General features: G+C 37.8%; 1 long non-coding RNA gene across 1 annotated transcript; it reads right to left on the reverse strand.

Annotated features, from left to right (window-relative positions):
- Nucleotides 1-211: 211 nt before the first annotated feature.
- Nucleotides 212-3,768, reverse strand: LOC138862712 (uncharacterized). The gene is made up of 2 exons (XR_011398741.1): nt 2,977-3,768; nt 212-492 (listed from the first exon to the last, which is right to left on the reverse strand). It is a non-coding gene; the product is annotated as an uncharacterized lncRNA (long non-coding RNA).
- Nucleotides 3,769-6,248: the final 2,480 nt, after the last annotated feature.

Genomic DNA, 6,248 nt, shown 5'->3' on the forward strand with positions numbered 1-6,248 from the left:
TTTTACTGTAGGCATCTCACAATCTTGGTAGTGGTAAGACCCACCATAACAAGGAGCCAGCAGGAGGGCCGGAAATCATAATTTTTGGCGAGCTGTATTATCCCATGATTTGAAATCATTGTGATACATGGGCAAACAAAAAGATGTTAATCTCACACACACACACATATATATATAATGTATAGGTTAATGTAGGATAACATAATTCAAGTTTAATATTTATGTAAAGCCTTTATTCAAAGCATATTATGATCGCAATATCAGAACACTTTTCATATGAAGTATAAATTGTGTTAATATGCCATACAAGGAATTACTAGATCTGTTGCAAATGTCTTCTCTGGAGTCTTGCCTTCAGCGCATTCAAATGACTTTTCTAAAAAGACACAAAGAATCGGTCTCGCAGTCTCCTCTGAAGTTCTTCCTTTCGCAAATCCCGATGCACTCAAGGACATCTGGAAGATGGGCCACGGGAGGAGGCCACTGCCGTTGCTGCAGAAGATTGAAATATAGAGTAAATTCTCAAAAAAAAAAAAAAAAAAAAAAAAAAAAAAAAAAAGGTTAAGGTGAGTCACTGCTTTATGCTGACTCTGTTTTAGTAGAATGAGTTACAATATGCATAATTAATAATCAATTTAATAGTGTTTACAAATGGTGCCAATTCAAAGTAGCCATAGTAAGATGTAAGGACACAGTCTTAATAAAGCGACAGTCACTAAGTTCCCTAGACAGTCTCGCCAAAGTCTGGTCAACTACAGCTTGGGATTGGTCACGCTACGCACATTATCCCCTAGGAGAGAACCATCGTCTCAGTCCAGCATTCACAACATTCATGACGATGTTCTTTACTTTTATGTCTGGTGATCCATAACGGCTCTTTGACTCTCTCTATATCCAACAAGGTATAAATAACTTGCAAACCATGTCTTTCACGTGTCGGAGTGAGTTGGTTTATGTTCGTTGGTCAAATGAACATTTATCTGAGTTATTTATAAAAAGAGAAAAATAGAATGTTCAATGCAATTTATCTTATCAAAAATAAATTATATTGAACATTATATAATAATCACAGTAATTACGTTATAGTTTTTGTTTCAGCAGTATCTTTCTTGGTCTGGCGAGGGGTGAAGTACCATCACAGCGATTCCGCGCTGGCTAGATTCTCATCTGGGATCCTATTACATCTTGGGAAGCATCCCATTCTGTCTAAGGATCTCAGGACTTGTGTGACCGCCCCTAAGCATCGGGATAGCACGGCAGAAAGGCCAGTTTTTTCAGTCCCCGACATATATATATATATATATATATATATATATATATATATATATATATACACATATATATACATACATACATATATATATATACATACATACATATATATATATACATACATACATATATATATACATAATATATATGCATATATTTACACACACATATATATATACATACATTTACATATATATATATATATATATATATATAAATACATTTACATATGTATATACATACGTAATATATATATATATATATATATATATATATACATGTCTATTATATATGTTTATATGCATATACATATATGTGTATATATACATGTACACACATGTATACACACACACACACACACACACACACACACACATACATATATATATATATATATATATATATATATATATATATATATATATATATATATATATATAGTGCACGTCAGAAATCTTGGCGCGAGAGGGACCACGCCAAGATTTTTGACGTTTTTCGGTAATACCCTTCTAATATCATGCAAATCGAATTATAATCTTGACGCCCCGTCAGCTGATAGATTACTCATCTGACTCCACATTGGCGCTTTCAGATATCACTCGATTACCTCTGGGCAGTGACAGGGAGCAGAATTGCTACGTGCTTTTTTCTTGAATAGCCTAGCATTTTGCCTGAGTTCTGTTGCTGTTTTTGGCCAGTGTGTTGTGATGGGTGGAGGTAAACATCTGAAGAGTGATCATGATTGCTGCTATTACAGCACTCTGTAAGGCGGGAAAGTCCAATACAGAAATATCAAATACAACCGGAATTTCACTGCGAAGTGTCCAGAGGTGGACAACGAAATTTCATGACTGTGGAGACACAGGCGGATAGTCGGCCACGAATAACAGCACCGAAATTAAAAGAAAGGAACCCTGTGTTACTGGCTGATGTGTCTGTGAGACCATACAACGACGGCTCCACAATGACTCGAAATTTTCCCACCCCCATCACTTGCAAGAAACCGATGTTCACTCTTAAGCAGAGGCAAAATACGGTTGCTTTTTGCAAGAAATATCTTCAGTGGGACGAGGACAAGTGGAAACGAGTGTTATGGAGCGATGATGAATGTAACGAAACAGAGACGGCAAAGTTTAACGCCGCCATGAAAGTGATCCGTGTGACCCGAGATTCATCCAGATAAATTGATGGTGTGGTGTGCCTTTGGTTACCACGGTGTGAGGACATTGGTAATACTACCAAGGAATGTCTGGATGAATGCAGATAGCTATTTGGAGCTACTCAATGATCATTTGGAAGATTGCTTAGAGCAGTGCCAAACAGACGTGTTTATTCAGGATGGTACACCTTGCCATTTTACAAAGCTTTGAATCCTATTGAAAACTTGTGGGCACTAATGAAAACAGATTTCGTGAGCATGATACCTCATCAATCCCCAAGCTTGAGGCAGCCATCACAACACAGGGTTTTCAGGGGCCGTGGAGCCCAAACCTATTGTAATAACAAAAATAGATTTAGGGAAATTGGTTATGTTGTTAGTTACTACACACTAGCAAAGCTTTAGGAAATTCTGATATGGGTTAAACAATCATGGTGATTTAATATGGAGTAAACAATCATGGTGATTTAATATGGAATAGGGGAGAGAGAGAGAGAGAGAGAGCACATACATACAGTTGACGCAGACACACATCCTAAACCAACCTGGGAAAGCCCTGCTGATATGACACAGAGAAACATCAGGCAAGTCAAAACCTTGGTCGACATGCTCTAACTAATTCTGAGTTGGCAACTTGTATGAAGTCCGAAACACGACTGGAGGCGACGTGTGGCGTCGAGGCAGCGCGCATCCCTTATTAAACGGAATGGCGTTGTCAATTTCCTATACCATTTTCATTTTTCGTTCGTTCCTCATTTAGTATCTACCACCATCCAATGTTATTTTTTATTTGCAATATAACGCCACCACCATAAAATAATTTCCTATCACATGGTCTTCCGATGAAGGAACTAACAATGATAAACACTGGAAACGCATGGCAATGTTTTTCCGAAGGTCGACTGCGCTCTATTCCCTTCACTATCATTTTGAGGAGAAAAAGGATACAGTGACACGTTCACGGAGCAATGCCTCCTATTCAACAGGCAAACGAAAATAAAATAATAACTAATAATAAAATGATAAAAATGACAGTAACAATCCTACTACTACTAGTAATAATAATAAAATAATAATGATAAATACACAAACAAACGCATATATACATACGTACATAATTACATGCATATATGCGTATATATACAAATACATGCAAACGTGTGTGTGTGTGTGTGTGTGTGTGTGTGTGTGTGTGTGTGTGTGTGTGTGTGTGTGTGTGTGTGTGTGTGTGTGTGTGTGTGTGTGTGTGTGTGTGTGTGTGTGTGAGTGAGTGAGTGAGTGAGTGAGTGAGTGAGTGAGTGAGTGAGTGAGTGAGAGAGAGAGAGAGAGAGAGAGAGAGAGAGAGAGAGAGAGAGAGAGAGAGAGAGAGAGTGCATATGTACATATATACATATCTATACATATATATGTATATATGTACATATATACATATATATGTAATATATGTATATATATGTACATATATATATATATATATGTATATATATATATATATATATATATATATATATATATGTATATGTGTGTGTACATACATATACAATATATAGATATGTGTGCGTGTGTGTGTGTGTGGTAATTTTATCTACACCTACGTATATAATATAAACAGACGTGCAAAGGAAATATAAAGTATACATGACAAATAAAGGTAGAGAGCAAGACGAACTTCCCATTTCATCAGAATGATTCCTTTTCAGGCCATCTTATATTACTTAACGCATGTGCTAGGAGTCGGTTCGTAGACTTTGGATATTCGCCCTCCTAGGAACCACGCAGCTAGTAGTTGCTCGAGTTGAAACAACGTAAACGCAAACACGTATTTTCTGAAACATGCCATAGAGAAGAGCGCCCCCTTTGCCATGGTTAACATGTAGTGAGAAAATACAACATTGCTGAAGACAGATTTTGGGCCGTGGCCATAGCAGACAAAGTTAAAGAAAACGGACCCAGACATCTCTGATTCTCCATTCCGCCCAGAAATATTGAATATGAAAAAAACATAACATCGCTCATGTATGTACACTAACAAAATAAACAAATCCCCAAATGTAATAACCGCAGAGCACACCAAGCGCTTTCAGGAAACTACAGAGAAAAGAAACCATTAAAAAAACTGAAAAAGAGAAATAAAAGATCAGCTAAAAGACCTTAACTACCGAACAACATAGTTGCCAAGAAAACACATGTAACATAAGGTCCTTGTGTATCTCACTCATGCACACTTCGCCAACCTAGGAAAACCTGGGACGTATGCAGAAGAGGTTAAGAAAGACCAAAGAGGAGTTAATCTTCATGAAGCTGAGGTTCCTAATTTGGATTCAGCGCCCATATTCCTCATGCCTAATAATCTCGTCACCAAAACAATGCCAGCCAACACTACACGCAAGAAGAGACAACTTCTCAGCTTACTCAACAGCTTGCGAGTCACACTCAAAAACTACTTGACTTTATCTCTACTGAGACCAAGACAAGCGAGTTATCTCCCGTTCGAGCCCTTGACTCAGCCCGTTCCCAACTGGAGGCAGAATAGCAAGATACAGAGGGAAACATTTAAAAGCAGACCACCACAAAGATACTGTATGGGGGGAAATTATTCGATAAAGACCCCAAAACATATGCAACAATTGGAAAGCATTAGGGAAAGAAATAAAAATCGGGGAGATAAAATTCCAGTTCACCAACAAAAAATATATGCATATGGAAAACAAAATCAAGGTACTTGAAGCAAAGATGATCCAGCAGAGACATAAACTTATAGGAATTATAAACAGATATTGTGAAATACCAACATCCGCATATAAAACATCAAAATAACCCTTCGCATTATATAGCATAACGTTCAATAGAACACCTGGAAGTTTGGACTGACAAACATATATGCAGCTCACCCAGATATATCAGTCAAAAGCCATCGACAAAAAGACCAAAACAGAATAAAAATCTTTCAGTACATCTGCCAAAGAAATGCTTCATGAGAAAGAGCAGGCGGAGTTGCTCTAGCCATAGAGAAGGGGCTACAACACAAAATACTAAACGATTTTGAGGCACAATTCCTCAGTATCGAAACCGAAACCACAGTAGTCATAGCTACTGGAGATCTTCCACCTCGCCGACCCATACCTCCCTTACCCAGACTTACTAAGGCTACTAAGGCTACAATAGCAGGACTACAATATGGCAGACCTGAACGCCCGAAACATAATGCAGTACAAGGCCGCACAGGAAATAATAACGTCGTGTTTAATTTCTCCACGAATCCAATTGTCATACCTGCAATCCTAACACCTTGCCACAAGAATGCAGACGAAAAAATCTAAATCATACTAGCAGAGGAGTCACTGAACTAATCCTAGAAACAGAGAAGTGGCTCAGAGACGTATTAAATGCCAGGAAAGGAATAAATGAAGAAAACCCGGGCCTGGCCCAAAAAAACATGATGGTTCTGGGGGACATCGAAAATCATCTTGACAGTTTCACAACCAATGAAGTCATAAACTTTACCAGGCTGACAGCAGAACTGTAACTTATCAGTTCCATTACCACCGAGGCGATAATAGATACCATAAAAGGAATGAAAATCAAATCGCCGGGCCTAAGCAAAGTGAAAATAAGGAAATCACGAATCTTCCAGCATAAATGATTCCCAGACTAGAGTTAATTTGTAACGCACTGCTAGCCTCCGGATATTTCCCAGCAAATTTTAAAACAGCCTTAATCACTTTCATACCAAAAGCCTGTGAGACGTCAAATAGACCTGTCAATTTTAGGCCTATATCTCTGCAAGAAATACTTGGTAAGTTCGTAGAAAAGATAA

This window comes from Penaeus vannamei, chromosome 9, assembly GCF_042767895.1.
Source record: "Penaeus vannamei isolate JL-2024 chromosome 9, ASM4276789v1, whole genome shotgun sequence".
Classification (NCBI taxonomy): Eukaryota; Metazoa; Arthropoda; class Malacostraca; order Decapoda; family Penaeidae; genus Penaeus; species Penaeus vannamei.